The 23,358-nt window shown below is 40.2% G+C and overlaps 1 protein-coding gene across 20 annotated transcripts in view; it reads right to left on the bottom strand.

The window, feature by feature from the left end:
* The window catches only part of Esyt2 (extended synaptotagmin-like protein 2), an 84,494-nt gene that overhangs the window by 52,205 nt on the left and 8,931 nt on the right, over positions 1-23,358 (bottom strand). For 12 of the 20 annotated variants that reach the window (XM_022788603.2, XM_022788602.2, XM_086993267.1 and 9 more), the window contains exon 1: positions 13,066-16,533. The exons of 2 other annotated variants lie outside the window; for them this stretch is intronic. The gene's annotated coding sequence lies outside the window, so the exon portion shown is untranslated. Of the gene's footprint in view, positions 1-2,143; positions 2,177-13,065; positions 16,534-23,358 lie in introns of those variants that run through there. 6 more of the 20 variants (XM_086992738.1, XM_086992833.1, XM_086992913.1 and 3 more) reach the window with 5 other exon arrangements.

Raw genomic sequence — 23,358 nt, 5'->3', positions numbered from 1 at the left:
GCCAACAAACTCGCTAAATACGCATTCATGCCGCTACAACCGAACAATATTTTTTTTCATCTGAGTCAGTCAGCCAGTCCCTATATATCCTTTTGCCTTTCTTTCCCCACTCTCTCTTGATGAGGCTTCACTACGCGCATATTGGTTTCTGCAAGGGTTGTCCGTTCATCTATCCACTTGCCCCAGCTTCGTAAATCTGTCGCGATTTCTCTCGTATTGAAATGCGCGATTATATTAATTGAACATCGATCTAGAGCGTCAACTTTCCCTAGAGGCCCGTAGACGGCGTTGGATGTTCGCATCCACTGCTATTTTCCGCTCAGAAGTAATGTCGAACACCACGGTGACGCTGTGACAACACCAACGCCTGCCAAGCTTCATACGAGTTTGCCTATTGGTGAAGGTGATCATCACCAATCAATGAGAGATTCGAATACGTTCACAGTCGAAATTCGGTCTGTTTGCGGCGTTTCTAACGAAAAGGATACTACTAGCAGATGTAATTGTTATGCATTAGAGTTAGAGGCATCACGCCATCGACGCCGAAACGAAAGAAGCCCCTCGGCGCGCCCGCTTTCATGTAAATGAATCGAGACAGTGAAAGGGGCTGTTCGTTGCAGCTAGAGCCACGGCTGTTTGTCCTTCGTCTAAAAGAAGGAGAATATGACGGAAGTTTTTTCCCGTAGAGAAGCTTGTCGATGATTTACAGACCGCGGCGGCCTCTATTTCCAGCGACTCTATCATCTTCAGAATCCATTTCCCACTTCGATACCCAGACAATCCTCCAGGGCCATCATTTCTGGGTAGTGAGTCCTAACATGGTACCATCGTTTGTCAGTCCTACAGGAAGTTCTGATCTTCTTGCAACGCACGCAAGTATGAATAAGACAAAATACGTGGAAGAAAATCATTGCTTCTGTAAAAAAAAACAGCGCAGCTCTACATACACATTTCTGTCAGATTATTCAATCGGAACAATCAACCTTTGCTGCGTAAATAAAACTCAAAAAAGGCTTTTCACAGCCCACAAGTTCAATTGCTGGGCAGTCCGGCTTCATACATTATCAGTAGAGCGAAAATAATCCGTGAATTCTAGCTCGCCCGTTCCAGGAGTTGTCGTTTGACATTGGCTTTTGTCGAGCCGTCATATATATATATATATGCCATAAGACAACATATAAAACCTAATATGCCAAGACGTTGCTAATGTATACATTTCAGGTAATTGGCAGAGGTAAATTAATTTGATTAAAAAGTCTCATCTCTACAAATGCTGCGCTCCATATCTAGCATGTAGGTAGAAGTAGTGAATTCGTGTTTCTGCTATATATATAGTACGTATGTTAATTGATTGATGGTTTTGCCTTCCGGACAAATTATTATCGTTGTGCCTGAATGGTTTGGAAAATATGTTTCTCGCCGACGAAAGTCAGCATCCGTACTCATGTTTGTTGTATGTATGTATGTACATGATTGTTGCTATTTGAATAACATTTGCTTAAAAGACATTAACAAGTGTTCATCTGGATCGGCTATGTTGCATTACTAGATCGGGTAACTCGGTTCGGTATCTCATCGCTGTTCCACTGTGTTATTAAGGTATGCTCACTGGCAAAATCGCTTGAATGAGTTCCAGCTTAGGTCATCGTACGGGGGCGAGTACGTATTTTTCACGCCAGCGAAGACACTATCTGAAGCAACGGTAGGTTTGGCGTTACCTATAATCAACGTGTGGCCAGGTGATTTATCATTCTACCCAGTCCATCAATCGTTGATAGTGATCGAGAGCCGGCAAATGTCACCTATATCCGACCTATACGGTCCCAAATTTGAAACAAACCCTGGTAAAATCTAAATCCGCTCAAACAGGAATCGCTTATATTTTTCTACGAGGCATTAAATAGTGTCAGCCAATTCGACCTCGTCGGTGGATTTGATGATCCAGGCTTCGATTTACGTGTAAAAACGTTGGTAGTAAAATTACAGAAATGTGATAATTGACCAACATTAAATAAATATGGCACGATATTGCGAGCTCAACCTCGGCTTATCGCGTCAAAGTAACATACTTGTTTGAAATTGAACTGCCGCGTCACTGCAAGAAGCAGTGATTTGTTAATAAGTCTTAGTACGCAATACTCACCTTCGATGTAGGCTAATATATAACAGATCTTACCTGTAAAACAAAGGAATAATGCGTTCTTAGCCATTAGGTACAATACCGAAATAATAATAGGTTTTTTTTTCCACAGTAATAATGATATACCTTATCGGCAGATTTGTAAGCACAGGCCTGCATCACTTTGTGTCTGTTAGTCCGATTAAAATTGCTTTCTTTTCTTCAACAGTGATACCTGCCGCAAGATGGGTAAAACAGGACCCACTGGGCAATGTAACACAACTCTAACAGGTCTCAAAAGACATACAAGGTCGCGGATAAACATTAACATAACTACAATCAATCGATTTTGCTGAATTACAAACGAGCTGCCGAATGAGCGTTTTATAATAATTAAGAAGGTTCAATCATCTTGTGGTAGAAACGTTCATCTGTTTTGTTGCCGCTTGTGTACTTCAAATGAGTCCTTTGACTTATAACGTTTTGCCTTCGACAATAAGGGCCCTAAACAACATATGTTAGACACGTTGCTATTGATATCAAGATAGCAACAATGGCGTTATTCCAGGCGCCCGTTGTAGGCGACCACAAGCCTGACGCCAATCGAGACGACTAAATGAACAATTTATGCCGTCGACGCCTTTACGGGTCAATAGATCTGCGGAGTAATTATACCAAAATATTTAGATAACGCGATACACAGCCATTTACACATATACGCGTCATTTTAATTGTGGTAACACAGTGTCATCATTTGAAGACTTCTAGGAGTGAAAAATAGTTTCACTCTGTGAGGCTCACACATAGGCCTCGTTGTGAACCCTGCGCTGTTTTTTGCTGTGTAAGTAGGCCTCAGGTGATGGCACATAGATGTTGGCCCACTCAGGGAAGCAGGCAAGATGTGTTGGTCAGCGTAATCATTACAGATGGCCGGTGAGGCTACTACAAATGACAACCTGGTCAACTTCTGGAGGAAACCCAGCTGCTTGGCGCCATTCCTTTTCGAGGTGGATGTTACGAACGTTGACCCTATTACTCCCTCATAATTTCAGGTACTCCGTGCTTTTACCAAGTAGTAGTCAAATAAAACCTGTTTTACGTAACGCACACAATTGCTATAGCAGGCCTCAACTGAGAGAAAGTATCTACATAAGTAGGAGATTGAACTAAGAACATTTCCTATCAGGTAAATGGGGGGAGATAGAATTGTTAACATAAATTCAGCCCGTGATAGCGGCATATAATCAATTAGAACATAACGGTTTGTTAGATCCCTTTCGGTGTACGTTCACATGGATGAATCTCGGGTAAGACCTTCTTGTTTCAAGCCTATTACTACATTAAGTAAAAATGTGATCGCATGACAAATCCTGACAATTACATAGTAAACCGTGTCAAATAAATCATAAAGACATCAGTAGAACCGGTAAACGAATGAATTACCTTTAATTTTACTTGTTCGCATTAGTGATTAGAGCCGGGTGATTGAATTTCTTCAAGGGATTTAACACTCAGTTCAGACAATTCGACGCAATCATATCTATAACATTCTTTAAGATATATATATATAATTTACCTATCCGTTCCTTTAAATACTTTTAGGTAACTAAAGACTACAGGCAAAACATGACAATGAATTCATTAGAGACCAATGAGAAATCAGCAGCAAATTGTGATAAATACATGCAAGGCAATGTGTATCTGTATATATCGGTATCTAAATCGGGATTTTTTTTATCAGTTGCGTTAAGACTGTACGTAAATAAAAAAAAAAACATTTCAACGATTTTAAATATACTACAAGTCGTAACCCTAATGGTTATGCTTACTTAATGTAATACTCACTCACTGCTAATTCGAAAGAAAACCTCTTTTTTTTTGGAAGAAGTAACGTCTCTTTCATTAAATATTATATCTGTATCGAGGATTAAAAAGTTGACCGTCACAGAAAAGCTGAATACGACTTACCCCTGAAAGGACTGAGTTGAAATAATACTAGTTCATTCTATTCAGAGACTTTTACGGCGTGTATCTGAAGTCATCGTAAACAATCCGTGACATTTTAGCTTCAGTCGCATAAAATTGTTTCGAAAACGATGACGTTTCGAACGACGATGATTAAAATTGCTTTTTCGGACGGCAGCGATCAATTTCAGACTCCCGTCGCGAATTTTGCCTCTTACGCAGTCGCCTACTAATTTTTGGCACGGTACACTTTAGATTTCGGCTGATCAAGAGGTATATGACCTTTGTGGAAATTTGGCCAGCGTACGAAGGTTAAATGTACGAGGTCGTTGTTTTGTTTTGGAAAAAAACGGCTCTCATCGCATGAACGCATGTCCATTATGACAAACAGCGTATAATGAGGCCTATTCCTGTATTTCGTTTAATATAAATAGCTATTTTTTGCAACTGGACTTTGCGGAAACTCTATAGAACAATATCTATATTTTCGTAACAGCTACATACCTATTCTCATATTTTTTTTTTAAATTTATTTTTCATTTATTATGTAACACTCGGAAAGTTTTATTGCGCAATATAGTGTACTAGCCATTATGATAATCTATTCTTATATCGACAAAAAAATCCTATAAAGAGCAAAAATCAGTTTTTTCTAACACAGGTGAGCTATCTGGATATAAGTATCATTCAAATAATACTAGATTTTTTTCGCTTACGCTACCTCTATCCACACTGTCTACAAAGGGTTGACCACGTTTTAGTTTAACATATACGTAATACTTTATGCGCCTTAAATGCCAGTACAGCCAGCTGCAGGTAGCAGGCATTATACCAAAGAGCCTTTTTCATAGCTGGACGCCTTCAGGATCCACAAGGACGCATGAGGAGAGTCTTTGCTACTTTCCGTGACATGCTTCTTGATGCACTAATGGTGCCAGAGTACATTGTCACGAAGCAACGATGGTAAGCGTTAGATGAACGTCGTATGCCGGGCTTCGCTGCGGGAATCTTTTGGGAGTGTCAGTAACGGGGTGCAATCAACACACGACTAGACGTGAAGTTCCCTCGATTACTTCGATATGCTGATGCTGAAGAAGACGTAGTGCCGGACTAACGACTTTGTTGTAGGAACCAAAGTTAGTAAAATCTGTTTCTTTCGCCTTTGTTTACGATTTGAAGCGGCCGCGCTGAAGCTGATGACACTAGCAAATTTGCGCCGTTGAAAAAGGAGTAAAGTTAGAGTGGGTGGAAGAAGACTGCTATTAATTAGCATAACAGGTGTTTAGATGGGTAAATCAATAGGGCTAATGTAGCGGGATTCATTCGATAGAAGATAGACGGGTTTTGTGCAGAGTACGCCAGCTGTGGGTGTGAAAATCGAATGGAAACACGATCTCTGTATTCAGAAAACGGACGTAAAACCTGCACAAATGTATTAGAAGTATCTAGATAACCGCTAAAACACGTGTTCTACTACGCATTTATTTTGAAATTAGTTAATATGTATTCCTTAAAAATATCTGCGATTTAACTTTTTCTATAGGGGCTTTCTGGTACTCCGACGATATCCGACTGTGAAATCTGAACTATGCTTCTATCTGAACTATGCAGTAATCTTTATCAGTATTGAAGCTTTACTTCCTTAGTGCATTGTATGAAATCCTTACTCTGAGTCAAAAGATTAAATCTTCGTTATAAAATGAGCAAATAAGTGCTGATATCTCTAGTTCAATTGAAATTCAAGCTTAATCTCTCGAGGCATTTCCAAATGCAGGGATTTCCAATCGATCGCAATGACTAGTAAGTCTTGCGTATAAACGTACGTCAAACCGTAAACACGCACTATGTAATTGCGTCAGCATCGCATAGACATGCATCACATGCAATATGTCGTACGCTCATTAAATCCCATTTGTCCGCATCAAATATGGGAAACGTTCCGATGCGTAACAGCCGTCGCGGGTGGGTCTGACGGGTGAATGCGAAGTTATATGCTTCTACCAACTTGTCCCAGACCTATAACGACGGTTTCAATGAACACGGAATTAACACACCCATAAAACCGCGTCTCGGTTTCTCTTTGTTCGTTTTTACATCAGTTCACAAACGAGTCCTTTAGTACATACGTGCGGTTCCTCAAACAACATATGATGGACAGCTTGTGTCATTAATGACAGTGATTAAGTAAGACATGCCATATCACCGCGTGCGTGTGCCGTCCTTCGGTCACATGACGGTGACACGAATAGCGTTATTGCATAAAAGAGTGTTTGTAGATCTAACAGTGCGCAAAGGTTGGAAGTTCCGTCATTTTTGCATTCAACTGCCGTAGGAAGAATCAAACTCCTCCCCTAAGGCCTCGTCATAATCATATGACTGTTGTCGATTTCAGTTCACGCCTCTGTCTATAATATTATCGTCATTTTATTTTACTAGGACCACGTGAATCATTTGTCGTATGATTGGCTTTATTCTATGACAAGATCACAAACTGGTTATTACAAATCAATTCAATATTTTAATAATAAAAACCTGGGAATTCGCAATTGGAGTTGCGGCCAGTACACGTATATCTGCCGAACTGCTGAAGTCAATATTGACAATAATAATCCTATAATAACATATGGGGACTTTATTTGATGTGCTTCTGGCCTGCAGGCCCTCCATGTGGTAAGGCACAGAGGTTTCCACGTCTAACTAAACTGCCTTTTTTTCCGGTCGGTAAAGATTGTATTCTAATGCTTTGCAGTGCCAGAAGCCTGGCTGACTTGGTAGAAAGTACGCTTTGTAAAAGGGTCCCAAATTGCTGATAACTCCATATAATGTATATAGCAAAAAATAGATGCTCATAAACTTGTTATTTTCACACAATTAGGTGGGAATGATCGGTTGTTGGTCCTATAATATGGTAATGGTCCTATAAGAATAATGCTGCAACCCCTTCGTTATTCTATAAAGTCATCGCTCATGTAGGCACACAGCGCAAAAATGCCCTCTAGTAGCAACAACAACAACAGCAGCAACAACGGTGCACATCTAAGTCAAAATTTGCCTCAAGGCTTGAACGGTTACAACGTTATTATTCGTTGTGCCATATAATGTAGGACTGAAATTATGCCTGGGCTGCTAAATAATCGTATAGAATGTATGTGTACCAATCAAAAATGATAGACAACTATCTGCTTTATACTTGACCTATCAATAGCAAGGGCAGCCCTACCCTTGTAGCCAGATTTGCTACATATTTGATTTTCACTGCCCATTCCTGCTTATTCGGTTCACAAAAATTACAGGAGGCGGTGGAAGAATTGCTTCGGAAGAAACTGGTTTGTGTTCGGCAATAAAAATGCTACCTTCTGGTTCATGCCAAGCGTTTAATAACCTCTGGGCTTGGCCTTCATTAACTTTCTTGTGCTTAGGACAAAAGTGGCCTTCACAGGCTCCATCTTTGTGATGCGTGCTGCATGGCGTGGCCCGACGATAGTTGTCCTTAGGCTTTCCAAGCCGAGCAAGCTGCAGCAGGAAGCCACCTGTCAAAAGGGCACATCTTTCCCAAGAGCATACCATTAACTTCAGTAGCCCTGCAGTAATTCTTGAGTAACAGTACATGTTTTACACGCGCGTTCTCGCAGAGGTCATGCGTTACGCACATGGAGAATGTTTCTTTATATACAGAAAACATATGGGTGATGAATTGCAGAGAGTATCAGTGACAACGACCGTTCTTTGTTTATAGGCCTTAAGAGACAACACGTTTGTTGGACGTTATGGATTTTCGTGGCCGAACTTGAATTGCTGCAGAATTTAACCACATCAAGCATATCTCGATTCAAAAAGTCCTTTCGATTCTTTTGTACGGTTTTGCTGTACATGAAAATAAAGGAAGGTCGTATACAGGCTGCCTTTAAATCTCATTATCTAAGCCAGACGGAAAACCATGTCAAATACGAATTAAAAAGTAAATTTCTACAAAATATAAACGCTTATTTATAACAGTAGCATCGATAAGATTCGATGGGCTATTTATCCTCGAACAAGTTAACTCTTAGTTTTTATCTTCTTGCACCTAAGTGAAATTCATAGAATCATCGGCGGCTAGAAAATCCCATTACTTAATGTAATCTATAAGCAGTTTTGCAACATTACTAGCTAATTTTACGTCTATAACGGAACAGATTTTCCGACGCAAATGATACTTAGAACTGCATGATGACGTAAAGTAAAAAAAAAATGTGTATTTACAAAGTAGAGCAATAAGCAAACTTGAACCTCCTGCTGTGTCAGACACGTTTGCTATGCATAGCTTATTTATAATTGAAAATTCTATAAAAATCTAGCATATTAATCAAAATGTCTCCCCGAAATCATATGATCTTCCACCACTTAAGTCCAACGCCAGTGCTCTTCAATGTAAAAACTACCCGCACTGCTCTTTCAGCCAGAATGTGTTATACTACATCTTTTCGCGCCACAGTGGAACCACGAGACATTGATATTCACTTATAATAGATAATAATAATAATTATTTCTGCTTATCAAATTGGCGCTATAGTCGTCTGTCATTGACGGTAACTCGAAGCGTGCGGTGGTGCCCAGCGACTTCGTTCTACCAGACCGACCTAGCCGTCCGATTAACCTCACCGTCCCCCTGCTTGACCCCTGGCTAGAAAAAAAGACCATATATTATAAAAAAGAGACTGACATCAAAATCTAATCCAATTTATCGTTAAACAAAAGGTTATGAATATTATTATTATTATTATTCAGTGGAAATTAACTAAATTACTCAAAATCCGTAGCATACGCATTGTATAATTTGCATCGGTTTTTCAAAATTTCAGACTTCCCAGCGGAGAAGTTTACCGCACGCCTAAATAAGTGCTTTGAGTATTATGGACATTATTGGAACCGTTAGCCATTTACCGCACATTCTGATCGTATGTGCGATCGGACGTAAGTACTCTGACATGACAATTTCAAGAATTTCCAACCTGTCGATTTACTGGCCCAGTGGCTGTATCGTACGAGAAATAGTAGAAAATCTGTTACTTCCGATACTTCCATTGAAAAGAACAGTGACGTGGGACTGGTAGCTCGCCATACGATCCAATATGCTTTGTATGGGGGAAGTACGGTTGACAACCGTATTTCCGTAACATCATTTCAGTATTCTATCGATGGTATTTACTACATTGTGGCAGGGCTTATTTTTTTCCGTTTATCATTCTACGACAACGATCGCTGTAGCTTTTTATGCTATATATACATATATAGGCAGGACATCGTTGTATCCATCGGCACGTTGTTGAGCGGTTGAAGAAAATCGCACAGTATAATTAGTGGATTTTCTGTCGTCTGTTCTGCGCCAACAAGACACGACAGCAGCAGAAGATCTGATGTCAGACTCCACTGAAGCAAAGTAACAGCCGACGTAAATGCACCGTTTCTGACGTTCAAGGTCACCGCTCCTTTCAGTGTTCCTTTAAGATCCAGAGCCACTGTATTAAAAGGAAAATATACGTAAATAAAAAAAGCTAAAATCTAGCAATTTTCTAATACATAAACACATAAGAACTGTCTTACATAATTTGCGATTCAGTTTGAAATTGTGGGATACGAAAACATATTTACTGAGAGGAGCTATATTTCGTGTTATTCGACCAGAGGAAAATCTACTTGGATAATGAATTGGTATTTCTTGTAGCATAGCGAAGCACCGTGGTCATACGCTGTACTGGCCCGCTAGTATTTTATTATAGGAATAATTCACAAACTTGTAATAGCTCTCAAGTAATACACTATTGGAGACGAATACCAAGTGATCCAGATTTAAGTACAAAGACAAATTCGGGACAACTGTGGCCTTTTGATTGGCCTTTTGTTTCTGAAGAGAAACCCCAACACGGCGTCAAAGTCAGATCACGTGCGCACTCAGCAAAAGCAGCATTGTACCTCCGATATAAGCACTAGATACAAACGGAACAACAATTTAGAACAAATGAGAAAAGCCCAGTTCTAGATAATAACAGTGTCGTAATAAAACGTTGCGGCCAAAAGCGTCATCAGCTATTCGCAAGCCAATGTTCGACACACCCGACTGTGATCGCCACTAACAAGGCTGTTATATAAATGGCAATCCTTAACAAGTCGAATTAAGGACGTCGATTACACGGACTGGGTCTCGTAAATACTTCAGCAAACATACAGTATTAGCCGTTATCTTCAATGAAGAGTTCATCTATAGTTTAATACCCATAACGATAACGATACGGAGACAATCAGAAAGCAGCTATTGAGTAGCGTAAATAAGCTAGACGAACCACTACGATATGGCGGCAAAACCTAGCTCAAGGCCGATTTTGCCAATACAATCGAAACAATTGATAACAGTCGATTGTTTTCCATATGGATATTGTAAGCTGCGACGAAAAATACGAAATCAATTGTTTTGCCTATGGGTGGTCCTTTTTGTATCCTAGGAGTGTCGAAATATATGATCGTATAACAGATGTATCTGTATTGTTTTATCTGTTGAAGGGGAATTTTGATCATTTAATATTGTCTAACTATCATACCATATTTGTCGAACCATATGTATAAGTGCATCATATAAATAATGATGACTAATGACGAAGCTGCCTCTTTTCGAAGTCTAGGGGCCTGCTGGTTTGTGTACTGGCGAGCGGACATGAAACCTGACAAGGTTCCATGGTAATCGTTACATGCGAAAAGTAACGCATATGAACTAGGGCGTAAAGAAATTGCAAACATTTGATGACATAAATGTCTACGCGTGAGAAATAAGCAGCTATCAATGTCAGCAGCTCTACCTATCGGACGAGTTTCGGAACATAGTACTTGGCAATCGTCGTTCGTCGAACTACAGGCCAGAGCTTCCCATGGCCGAACACGGACTAGCTCAACGTGAAACAAAACTCTAGGCAAGACTAAATTATTAAAAACTAGGTACAATCGAAAAGAATCTCACAATTTATTCAGACGGTAAAGTTAATCGAGCGGGTAACTTGAAAGGCGCGCACCGACCCTGTATTATGTAGCGCCGGCGACTAATATAACAAGCGCTTTTCTACAATATCTCTATATTTCCCTAGTCGGCTCGTTACATTGATCCAGGACGTTGCTAGCAAAGTTAAGTCGACTATCTTCCATTCAACTTCACTTCATCACAAAATATCGCTACTTGATATATCGCTTGCGAGACGCGTTTATGCCTATCATTGTACTCCAGTGATTTTGAGTTTCCTCTTCACAGATAAGTTTATATCTGTGTCGTGCTTCTCAGATTCTGAGAAGAGCATTTTGTCTATACAAGCAGAAGATAGCTATTGTGTGTATGCAACCGCGATACCGATCGTGGGGCGGTCGATAAGGCAGTAACATAGCTCGTATCATAAACGAGAGGTTTCGTGCTCAATTTTCGACATCTTTACGGGTCTCTTTCCCATAAAAGTATCTTTTCGTCTTTTAGAGGTTGCGTGGCTACGAGGCCGAACCCAGAAACCTTAAAAGTTATCGAAAGGGATTCTGAACCTGAAAAGTATGACGCGTTCGAGGCACTCGAAGATCAGCCTAAAATACAGTCAGGATGGGGCAAAGGCAGACTTACAGTGACGGGGAGCGTACGTTTAGGAATGGGAAAAAATAAACTTCCGATTAGGAAAACAATGTTTTTCATTGATACGGATTCTATTTTAGGTATGGATCCTCTTGCATTATAACTGTAAGCTTACTATTTCATTACTTGAGTCGTTTTCTATTGCAAGTCTACTCGCTGCAAGGCATACGATCGTGCCATTTATCTAGCCATGAGCATCGGCACCTACCGAGCTGTGCACCATGTCGCTGCGTAGATATTTATAAGTAAGCACACCAATAGCAGTATGTAAAATAAATCAATTCGTCCATGATTAGGCTAGCCAGGCTGTATGCAGACGATCAGTAAAATCAAAATACAGTATTTACTATTGCCACGTATCTGTGGCGCACGTAAGAAGACCTCTTGCTACCCTGATTAAATAGATGATAGTGTTATATATCATTTGCTATCAAAAATTCATAGTATTTTAAGAGAAAATACCTGGCCAGTTTAAAGTTATGTATTTATAAAGCTTAATATCAACAGCTTAACTGTACTATCAAAACAAATTGCTATTTTATTAGGGTCAAATGTGATACATTAAGAAAGATAAGGTTGTCAACAAATCTCTTGGTCCATTTGCACGAGGGCACTTGCTTCGCAGAAACAAAGACGTTGCTTATCTTTAATAGAACATTTAAATCAGACGTGCATTTGGCGTTTATCGGGGAACGATTTCTGTCTAACTGAACTCGTTTTCGGCAAAACAACACATGTTTTAAGGTATCGGATTGATTGACTGATAATATTTAGTGCTAATTTGGGATGTGCATTAGGGAAGCGTTCTCTTCTGAGAGCGCAGCTGTCACAACGTACGCAATCATGCAGAAACGCAGACGGAGTGCAACAAAGCACAGAGGCCAGCGAGCTAGCCGACCTGTTGTTCTGCTATATATAGATTATTGTGATCAGGATCACTTTTGTGCTTATTAAAATTATGAATAATGAACGGTTTGATTAGGGGGAATGAACCAAGGACTTCCTCACTAAAGAGGTCTACTTTTGCTGATTAGGTTCGAATCCATATGTTCCGTGTCGATGTCTTATCACGCGTAACGCTTCGTAAATATTCGGAAATTCGGGCCATACAATCATCAATCGTATAAAAAAACGCAAAAAAAACGCAAAAAAAATAAGGATCATAACGCCACTATCTTACACATTTTGGCTAATTGCATTACTTTAAAGGCTCTCCAGAAAAAAAAACACTCCCACCCGAAAAGGACATTGATCGTCACTGTGGCGCCCATATATTTATGTACAAACGGCGTCTAGTGACCTGGACGAGATCTCCAACACAGGATTCACACTTAATTTTACTCACCTCTAGAAACCAAATGGTCCGGTTTTTTTAATTAAGCCATTTTGTCATTGCAGCAACGTAATCAAGCTCATTGGGTTTAGTCGGAACACGTATAACGCGAGCTGTTTGCTCGCCAAAGTATCGGTTATGTCATTGCGTACTCTCATTACACAATAAGCACATCCATCATCGTGACGCTCGCCGTGGCTTTTTTTTGTTATTTGCATCCCCTATAAAAGGCACGTTTTTACATGCTGGGTCCACATGCGTCTTGAGCAAGCTGCAGTACCGTTCACGTATGTTCTATCAAGCCCAAACGTATTCAACGTACTCAAAGGGGAACAGATAAAGCTCGACAAACAACGACCATCCGCTAGAAGCAATACACACGTATTGCGTATATCAACAGCAAGATGTCTATTGGCCAACTACGGTATAAGCGTCGCAATGTGACAAATTTTTTTCGCTAATTCTCTATAGAATACGAACACTTTTCGCTTGCAGATTAAGGGCTTGTAGAGATTAAAGTTGTTTTTCTATTTCACTCCTTTTTCTCTGGCTTAATGTATCCGTATTTTCATATAACACTCACACATCGTCTATGGACAAACACCGTTATATCGAACCGTTTTTATATTTCTGACTAACACTATTCGCTGTCAACATGTGTAATGGGTGGTTGATGATGATGATGGCCCAACTTCGGTACATTATCTGTTGGGGCTGCTATCAGTGAACTTGCGTTCGGAACTTCCATTCGTTGACAAGACGTACTTAGGTTGTAACCGTCGCTTGAAATTTACTCTGTGACAATAGCTGAAGGGGAGGACAGAGGTCCCAGTGCATGGGCGATATTTTGTATGTTCATTCAGGCCGATAGGGGAAAAGGAAACTTGGAGTGAGGGTCTAGTTTGCTTTTTATCTTTGTTTTTGCCCACGTCAAAGACCTAAGGGACGGCCGATAAACGAACTGGGCTGGCTTGCGTTTCGCGCAAGGCGTTCAAGCGCAAGCAGACATTCGGTCGCAGAAACACGCCCTTGTGGGTTACGGTACAAATGTAAAATTCATGACCAGAAGCTTTATCTAATAATGTGTAGGACGTAACTTATAACTAAGCACAAACTCCTCATTACTGCCGATTAACTTTTCTAGCCTAGAATTGAACTGTCCATTGCGTGTGATTTCACAGTGCGCATCCAAAACTTGAATCATCTAATCATCTCCATACAAGGCCTTTCGCTTGTCCGCGCTAGGACGTCAAATAGCCAACGCTGATCTAATTAAGCTTGGTAGCTTTACCTAGCGACTTGATCAGCTCTGAGGTGTCCACGCGATTTATGTCGTGTTGTTGTCGTCTCTCTGCTCACTCCGTATAACTTTTGTTAACTGTCAGACATTAGTGAAATTGTCAGATATACTGGCGTTTTTCATACACATAAATTCTTTATAGCATTTCGTGGATAGCAAACCAGCACATAGATATGAACTGTTTGAACCTCAGCACTCTATCGCCTGAAACTATTCCAGTAGCAGTAATCACCCGTTCTACAACCTGTTCCACTAACGTTTTCCGTAGCGTTTTGTTCTTTGGCCATTGTACTGTCGTTGTAGCGCGTTCTGCTAACGATACATCTTCCACAGCTCTTTAAGTAACAGAGGCTTCATTTCTCGCCAGCGGCTGAACGCTACTTATCCGACACCGATCCTATATACCACGAACGTATCGCCGTACGTCGTTAGATCTCGAAACTCGGATCTACGTCGCGTTTTGCTGGCACCGGCCCTCTATAAACAGAGTCAGTCAATATCAGTGAGGAACTTGCCACAGACCGCTGGGCTAGGCTATGTTTATCCCGTTCACAAACACACAGTTAGGATTGTTCGTGTGCACTATAAACGCGTAACAAGCACCATAACATAGCTCAAAGTTCTCTTGCCCGGGCGTTCTTTACTAGTTCAGTATAGTGATGCCGTCCGCTGAGTTGTCAAGCCCAACCTATGTAATTTATGAATTCCGATCGTTTTGATGACGTCTCCCCCGCCAATGTTTCTGGCGTAATCATTTATATCCATTTCTCGCTTGTGAAAAGTTTTCTACCGCCGGCTACAGCCTCTATCAAAGCCACTATTAACAAGCTTCTGCAGATCTATCTGCTCCACTCTAAGACTCCTTGAGTTCCTCGCTTTTCCATTTCTAATAGCTCTCATATGTCAAACTACACTGTTGTGGCCGCTAAATTGACCCGCCTGACAAATGAATATACGAACGTCCGCACAGTCTGACGACGCCAGAGGATCTGACGCCGGCGAATCTATGCAACTTCGCTAACAACGTCGGGAACGTTCAGTAAGAGAGGCACTTCACAGCGGTCGTGGCAGCAGCCCAAACGCTAGTTGTCGTCGTCGTTGCTCTATGTCTCCCTTTTTGCTTTGGTTTTTTTATGGTACGATAGCGACATAGCCAGGTCGTAGAGACAGCCAGCCAACGGTGCGTATCGCTCTTCTGTCAGGCAGGCCACTGACTCGCACCATTGCGATCCAGCCACGGTGATACGTGCATCACCGGTATAGTAGAATAGTACTAGCAGTTTGCGTTATGTTAGCGTCGACGCAAACTGGTTTCACTTAAATCTAACAGAGGTGTAGGGGCAAAGCGGCGTATTTTTCACGCGACACACAATTTTCGTCTCGCACTAGAAGAAGCCAATCATTTACAACTATACTTCTCCAGACGCGAAGCTTGAAACATTGACACCGGTGCACCAGCAGCCACCGTTTCTGTAGCATTAATAACAGCATCTATAACAGCAATATCGATGCTATCCCTCCTGCTGCCATTATTGTTCCAGCGGAACCACTGATTGTTTCCCCATTCGGCTGAATCTTTCTGGCGATGGCCACCTCTCTCCATTCCGCCGACGCCGTTCCTCTCGCGAGGGCGACTTCGCCGATCGTAGTACTGTCACGCAACGTGCTTGTATCATCTAATACCCTGAACGCAGTGCGAAACAGCGTTCTGTGCCTGGCCGTTTTTGGTCTTGTTGATTTCAGAACCCAAAACCGTTACTACGGTTGAGGGGGGCTGTGGCTATGTTACTATGCAACTCAACTGTTCGACAATATGGCGCTATTATTGATGTTGACGCTGTCGTTGCTACTAAAATGGCGCGTCTACTTTTCCTTTTTCGTCGGCAGAAACCAATTCAATTGGCGCAGCTTTCGCGCATATGAACACCAACTACCACGCTCAGCAATATTGGGCTCTAATAGTCCGCCCATAGTTGAATCACAGCAGAATCGGAAGTATTGCCTAGTTATTCTGATAGACAAGTTAGGTATTATTGTTAGATTCAATACACTGACTTTGCCTTTAGTTCGCTTATTGATAGGCCGCATAAATAGTCTTCCCGCGTGCGTATCTTGACCACTTTCTTGCCTCCGCCATAGCTGCGGTTGCCAAGGTTGCTACATGTTTGTTCGGTGATTGTACCATGAAGACGGTAAAAGGTTGCGTGAACCCACGATCCACGCTGTTATATTGCGACTGCCATTGCTCATGCGAACAATAGCCCGGCTGCAACGTGTACGTCGTTCGAACGCTGCACAGAGAAAGGGTCATTTGGAGAGGGACGGACGAGTTAACCAGTGGCAGCTCGGGGGAAGGATCTGTGCTTGGTAAAAACAGCACAGGATATCCACGCAGTTACGAACACGATACAGCTTTCAATGTGCGTATAGATGCATTTACGTCGCAAGGATGCTGTAAATCGGGATGAGATCTACAACGAGCCTGGTTATGGTAAACAAATTAGTTTCAATCATAGTATGACATAGGGTAGCCTCAGTAACCTAGGTAACTGGAATAGAGCTGAGAAGTTAGGACCGGGGAGCGGGGGTCTATCTGGATGTCTACGTCGGTCTGGGCGTAAGTTCGGAAAAATGAAAATAACTGGTTATTGAATAGGTCCAACAATACGAAATTACAGACGACGACCTACGTATGTGCCCTATATCAACTCGGACGGCGCGGAGCCTAGGTTGGGAATAGTTTTCTATTCAGGGCTACAAAGGCAGTGACTTCAAGGTAAATCTCTGATGCCTTTGCAGAAATTAAATAACACTTTCCTTTTTCTATAGACATGCGAAGAGAAAAATTCAGGCTTCTTTACTCTTTTCGTTATATGCCTGGTCATATGCATAGAACCTCGCAATCTTAGATAAAGGGCAAGCTAGATACTTAGTGGCATGTCGAGATCGGCCTAGAATATTACTGGTCCTAGAATGTGTCCGTTATTTGAAACTAAATATGAATCATTTTATTTCAAGCTGCACATGGGAACTAAAATCTAAAAGCTTCTCAACTCCAAAAAATAAATTTGTATTCTACTTAGTACTGTAGTAGCATTTCGTTCGACTAGTTTGTGTTCGGTAGGTGCTGGTCACGGAAGCGTTAACACCTTCAATCAATGTGTCATATATTAACAATTGAGGACATATGTTAACAATTCGATATAAAATAAGTGCTTAATAACGTGACTGAGAAAGCTTAATAAGGATTCGAATCTTGTTCTTTGAAAGGGTATTTGTGGTGCGCGTAGTAATGACCATGGACGGGGGCTGACTATCGGGGTGTTTTCAAGCTCTTGTCAGCTCTATTGGCATTTAAACTATAACTAGTTTTAGTTCGATATGATAGAGAAGGCGGCTTTCGAGGGTACGCAGGCCACGCCACAGTTAATGTCAGCAGGCTGCAGTCGAGCGTTAGGACTGATATCAGGCCTCAAATGTTTGCGAGAATCCGTAGAATTTACAGTAACGTTGGGTGACCAAGTCGACATAGTACTAGCATGTGCGTTTATATAAAAATACTCCAATTTTAACACTCTATCTGGATATGACCTGACGCGAATCACACTAGCTAATTAGAAAGAGATAAAAGTTAAATTGAAAGTTACAATGGAGCAACATTCCGCCAGCCGAAATCGTTTATACATTAGAATAGATGTTTACACAAGTTTTTACAGTTTGGGTTGTATTGCAGCTGACTAAATGCGCTTTTCTAGCTAGCAATATACGTTATTTATTTTTGTGACAATTTTTTAACAAAATGAAAATCGAATCTAATACTACTCTTGATTCAACTTTCCTTTGACCAAGCAAGTTAGATCGGCAAAGGTTCACAGAAAACCGGCCAATCAGAATAGGCATTAAGTAGTGCTTTATGGAGCTGTGAATCCTGTTTCCATTGATGGCATTATCAAAATGGCTCTAATTACTTCACGTCCTAGTTGCGATATGGTCCTGAATCTAGTTTTCGTTTGTGCCTTCAAAGCACAGTCTCTTCGTTCCTTTTAGGGCTCCTTCAACCGATTTCTATTCGCAGCAGAAATAGCCTCAGTATGTGATGCTCCATAAGAATTCGTGTTATTTGGACAGTGTTACGTTGAGGAATGCCCAAAATCATTTTTATAGTGAGGGTTATCACAACCTAAGACAGAGTTTTATGAAAATTGAAATTGACAAAATAAGGGATATTCTGTTTATCCGTTGTTCATGATACCGGCTCATTAGGGACTAGATGCTTTTCGATTTTAGATCGAGTAGTTATTATCTAAACTAACGTCTATGAGGATTGGCATTGCTTCGAAAATGATAACGGAGGCTCGAGGGAAAAGTAAAACGTATACAAATATGAATTTCCTAAAAATTCAAGGCGTACCTACCTTAATTTTTTTTCAGAGGGGACTGTATCAGAACACTCATTTCACTCGTACTCATAAGGATTAACTAAATGTTCTCATCGGGGAATCCAGATGCAGATTAATGATTTAAATGCATTCATTGAAGGCTTAGAAAAGCTTCAGTAGTTTTTATATTTTATAATTAATCATGAATTATTTTCCAACATACGAGAATCTTCATGGCATTATCGCTCAGGATACAAATGATAATCAATGCTAGAAAACTAAAAAAAAAAGAACGGTGACGACTTCTTTCCTGACAAAACAGCAAATATATATAGCAATAGCGTCCATTAGTAAATCGAAAATGCACCTCTAACGATTCTGTACAACGCTTTCTAAAGCAACCTAGGACCCCGAGTATACCCAGGCCGGGAAAAATACTTTTGCCCTCATCTATTATCACGAAATGGGTAGATTACAATAAAGTAGCGGTGCTACGCGAGCTAGTAGCAGAAACGAGATTCTTGTCAGAGATACCCTTTCTTATTAACCGCATGACAAAATCAGGATTAATACCGCAGGCTGTATTTATTATACAGTACCAGCAGACGAATTTACTATGTATAGACTTAGCGATATACTTATAGACAGAGCCAAGTACAGATTAATGGTACTTTTTACAACAAGGAATTTCCCTCGATTTTAGGTCGTACCCAGACAAACATTATATTTACCTTTATGTTCGCGACCCAAAGCAAAGTCTGACAAAAAAGGTTTCCCAGTAAGAGCCTTTTTTAAGTATACCTGTTCCCATGAACCATTCGGACTTACAGTCGAAATCTTTTGATGCGATTGGTTTTTATCTAGGTAAGCCGTTGCGTTCATGCGGAAGACGGGCTATCAAAAGTACTCACTTTTTATTGACTTAAGCTCGAATCTTCTTTCTAGACGTTTTTGGCTTAACTGAGTAACTTGCTGCGTCAGCTAAGGCTACTTAATCTTTCTCACAAATGTAACTAGGCTCATTTTGCTGCGTGTCTCAAGTTCGATTGCGAGCGGTGAGATCGAAAATCGAGCGGCCATATTTAGAAAAACAACCGTCACAACTGTATTCGCGTAAGATCTTGACAAATATATCGAACGTACAGATCCATATGATGAAGGCTAAGAAAAAAGAGGACCAATAAACTAAAGGCGGTTAATTTTCGATATGCGCTATCTAGAGCTCATTGGTATAGCGGGGCAGGAAGTACCGATTACAGCTGAAACGCAAGATTCAAGGGAAACATGTGTCAAGATAATAGTGGTTAGGCACAAGTAAATTACATAAAAAAAAAAATAGTTCGGAAAATGCCAGATTCAAAATAAACGGAATTGTCTAATGGGAGGTTCTACTTGACTGTCATCAAATACTCGGTAAATTTAATAATTTAAACCTTCATATTTTTTTCCTAGCACACGCATTGCTCGTAAGCAAAATTTAAAAAAAAATGTAAATAATAGTACAGTGATCCAGTAAAAATAGAGCCGCTCTCTGCTCATTACGTAATCATAGACATCGTGTGCCGTTTACGCTTATGGACTAGTTAATTCGGACACTATTCTGTAAGCGCCAAACCTCTTATTACATAGATTTAATTAAAGTTTAACACATTTTCCTATAAATGTCTTATAACTTGTTTTTACCTAGTCTATATTATATAAAAAATTATAATTGTTTATATATACTTTAAGTATACTTGCACATACTTTGAGTTTATGAGCAGAAACTTCATAAATAAATCATCAAAGACGATGATATATCACTAACGCATATTTTAGCCCTCACAACTGTAAATAATAAATATGTTATTTAAGTGATTTTATGATTAATTCAAGCTGCAGTATAAATTTTCGGAAATAATTGCTCTTACCAAATGATACGCTGTCTCACGGAATCACTTCTACATGAATACAATAGAGATGTTTCTTTTATGAAAAGCCACTTTCTACCTGGGACAAACAAAACTTGTGTTCCTCTAGATACAAATAGCCGCAAGCTGCCGATGTACTATTCTCGGTACTTACGGTGCAAAAGTAGGTAATTAGGCCCCTTTCAGTTTCGTAAATTATGTACGTAATGGAAAGCTGCACTATTGAAAACTAACGAAGAAATGGAATATTGGTTTTAAAGTAAATTTTGCTTAAGTACACAACAATGCAGATCCGGATAAGAGGGTTGCCGAAAAAAAATCTACTAAAAACAAAAGTACACGAAGAAGTTTCGTGTGGCTGGCGTTCGGTGGGCCCACATAGTACAGTCGTCCTATGCGAAAGGGCAAACATTTTTTAGGATTACAAAAGCTACGGATATATACAGTTATTAGTATTAATGATACCATTAGCGTGAATCTGTGAATTGGCCTTCATTCATTCCAAGAATAATTTAGAAGAATTTAGAAGGCGTAATCATCTTTTGATATTCTTCAAATGCAAATTCAAGTATTGCACTAAAACGATATTCTTCCTGGGTAAAAAATACACTACGAGAGAGTGAAAGAGACCCTTACAAAGGCGCGCAGAAGAAATAACTTGGCTACCGTGTATTTTTTAAAAAAAAAACAATTGATTTATACGTGCATAACGATCAATACAGTTACTGCCGGAAAACACAAAAATATCCACAGTTAAATACTAAGCCAAATCTAGCTAGAACTTACAGAAAGCCAATACGATGTTATAACTCAGAACAGGCCATGGCTACAATATGGAAAAATCGATTCATCTGCCTGGCCCTTATTGGCAATTATTGTTCCGTTCACGCACGCATAATTCCTACTGAGGCGACGAAGTATTTTTTTTTCTATATAGGCACCGTGACAGTTCCATATATTTCCCCCTTCTTCGCCACCTCTATCATGCGATGCGAAAACATTAATCCATATTATAATAGCAGAATATAGAATCACCCACTGAGCGCTAAACTCCTTTGCCATAGGGACCAACCTGTCTGTTTGTGCTATTAAGCCTTGAAACCTTTGCATTGGTTCGGTGACAAAGCTGTCAAAATTGTCTGTCTGTCTGTGGTAAAAAAATATTCCCCGAGACAAACGATTTCTCCGATGATTTATTGCACCCAGTTTATACCAGTTGAATTTCTTGCCCTATACAAGCCACTCCCTTCAAACTGAAGGTAACTAGAAGTTTCATAACTTGTGAAACATCACATCCATTTAATTTTACACAGCGACACATTGTCCTTAGATCAAGCTTCAATTATGTTATGTCCCCATTTGAGATTCAGTCACCGAACAAAAATTTCGACCCGGGCACCATCGTGATCATGCTATATGCTAGCATAACTATATTGCCAAATAAAATCGATTATATTTAACTCGAACTGGGTTTATTAGCAATAACAAGGAAACGTTTCACCTAGAAAACTTTGCACGGCTACACATTACGCCTCGATATCTGGATACTGCGTGTCCGCACCACTCGCAGCTGTCACCTAACGAAAGCTATCCGTTTATGAATCTATCGGCCTGCAGCCTTCCCTTTGTAGACATCTGTACGTGTATGATTGAGCAAATATATCAAGGACAAACGGAACAAGATGAAATGTGTTTGATTACACTTCATGCATGGCTGATCGAGACAATGCAGCAAAAGAGAATACGGGAAAAGGCCGAAACGGAACCGAACAGGTAACCCTTCCAGATGGCTTGAACAAATAGACAATTTGGCCGGTTTGGATGTTTGCAAGAGGACTAGTGATGACGCAACGAGACCTTGAGATTTTCATCACTGATGCGGGAAAGGAGTATGCAATTCTACAACGAATGTCGACCCCTGTCAATGTCAGCTACGAAACATTTAGGTCGATTCTAGTTACAAACGAGGCAAAAGGTGCAAGACTTCGACGTGCGGTCACCGTCCATATGTGTTATTATTTAGGGTGGACCAAATGAACCGATTGACAGATCGGATGATTTGGTAAAAAAATAGCTGAAAGAGCACGCAGTCGTTATGTTGCGCAACGAATACTTCAGTGAGAAGCACTTAACCGTCAAAATTCAAAGATTATCCTAAAATTACCCATTTGTTTTATTCATTTTCTTTCAACGACAGTACTTATTAATTGCTAAAAAAAAAAAAAAAAAAAAAAGAAGGATTAACACTGACTGTAAAGTACTCCACAATTTGTTCACACCACCAGTCACTGACGTCCTGCTTTAAGGTTTATAAATATAATATGATTCGTTCTCAATCTACAAGCAGAACATCCTCCATCGAACAATTCACGACAGTCTCCAATGACTGAATAACATGGTCCTCTCTATTCTTCTACTGCCGGCAAGATCTATTTAATACAATCGTTTTTATGAAACGACCGGCTACTTCCCAAACGAAGTCAACTTGGCTTGGAGTCTGTAGCCCGTTACTGCTACATACGGACCTTCATATATATATATATATACAAAGGATGCGGCAACTCTTAAGAACCTGAAAATATTCAACCCTTAATTTTCATTTTACTATGTTTTACTTTTCTGAAAGATGTAAAAGAAAGGCTTTTGAGGCGGTCGAGGGTCTTTTGCCCCACTCGGCAGATATATGTATATATATATATATATATTGTCACAGAGA

This window comes from Varroa destructor, unplaced genomic scaffold (assembly GCF_002443255.2).
Source record: "Varroa destructor unplaced genomic scaffold, Vdes_3.0 BEIS01000001.1, whole genome shotgun sequence".
NCBI classification, from domain to species: domain Eukaryota; kingdom Metazoa; phylum Arthropoda; class Arachnida; order Mesostigmata; family Varroidae; genus Varroa; species Varroa destructor.
The sequence above is the reverse complement of the archived record's forward strand: the minus strand, read 5'-3'. Positions and strand labels throughout refer to the sequence as shown.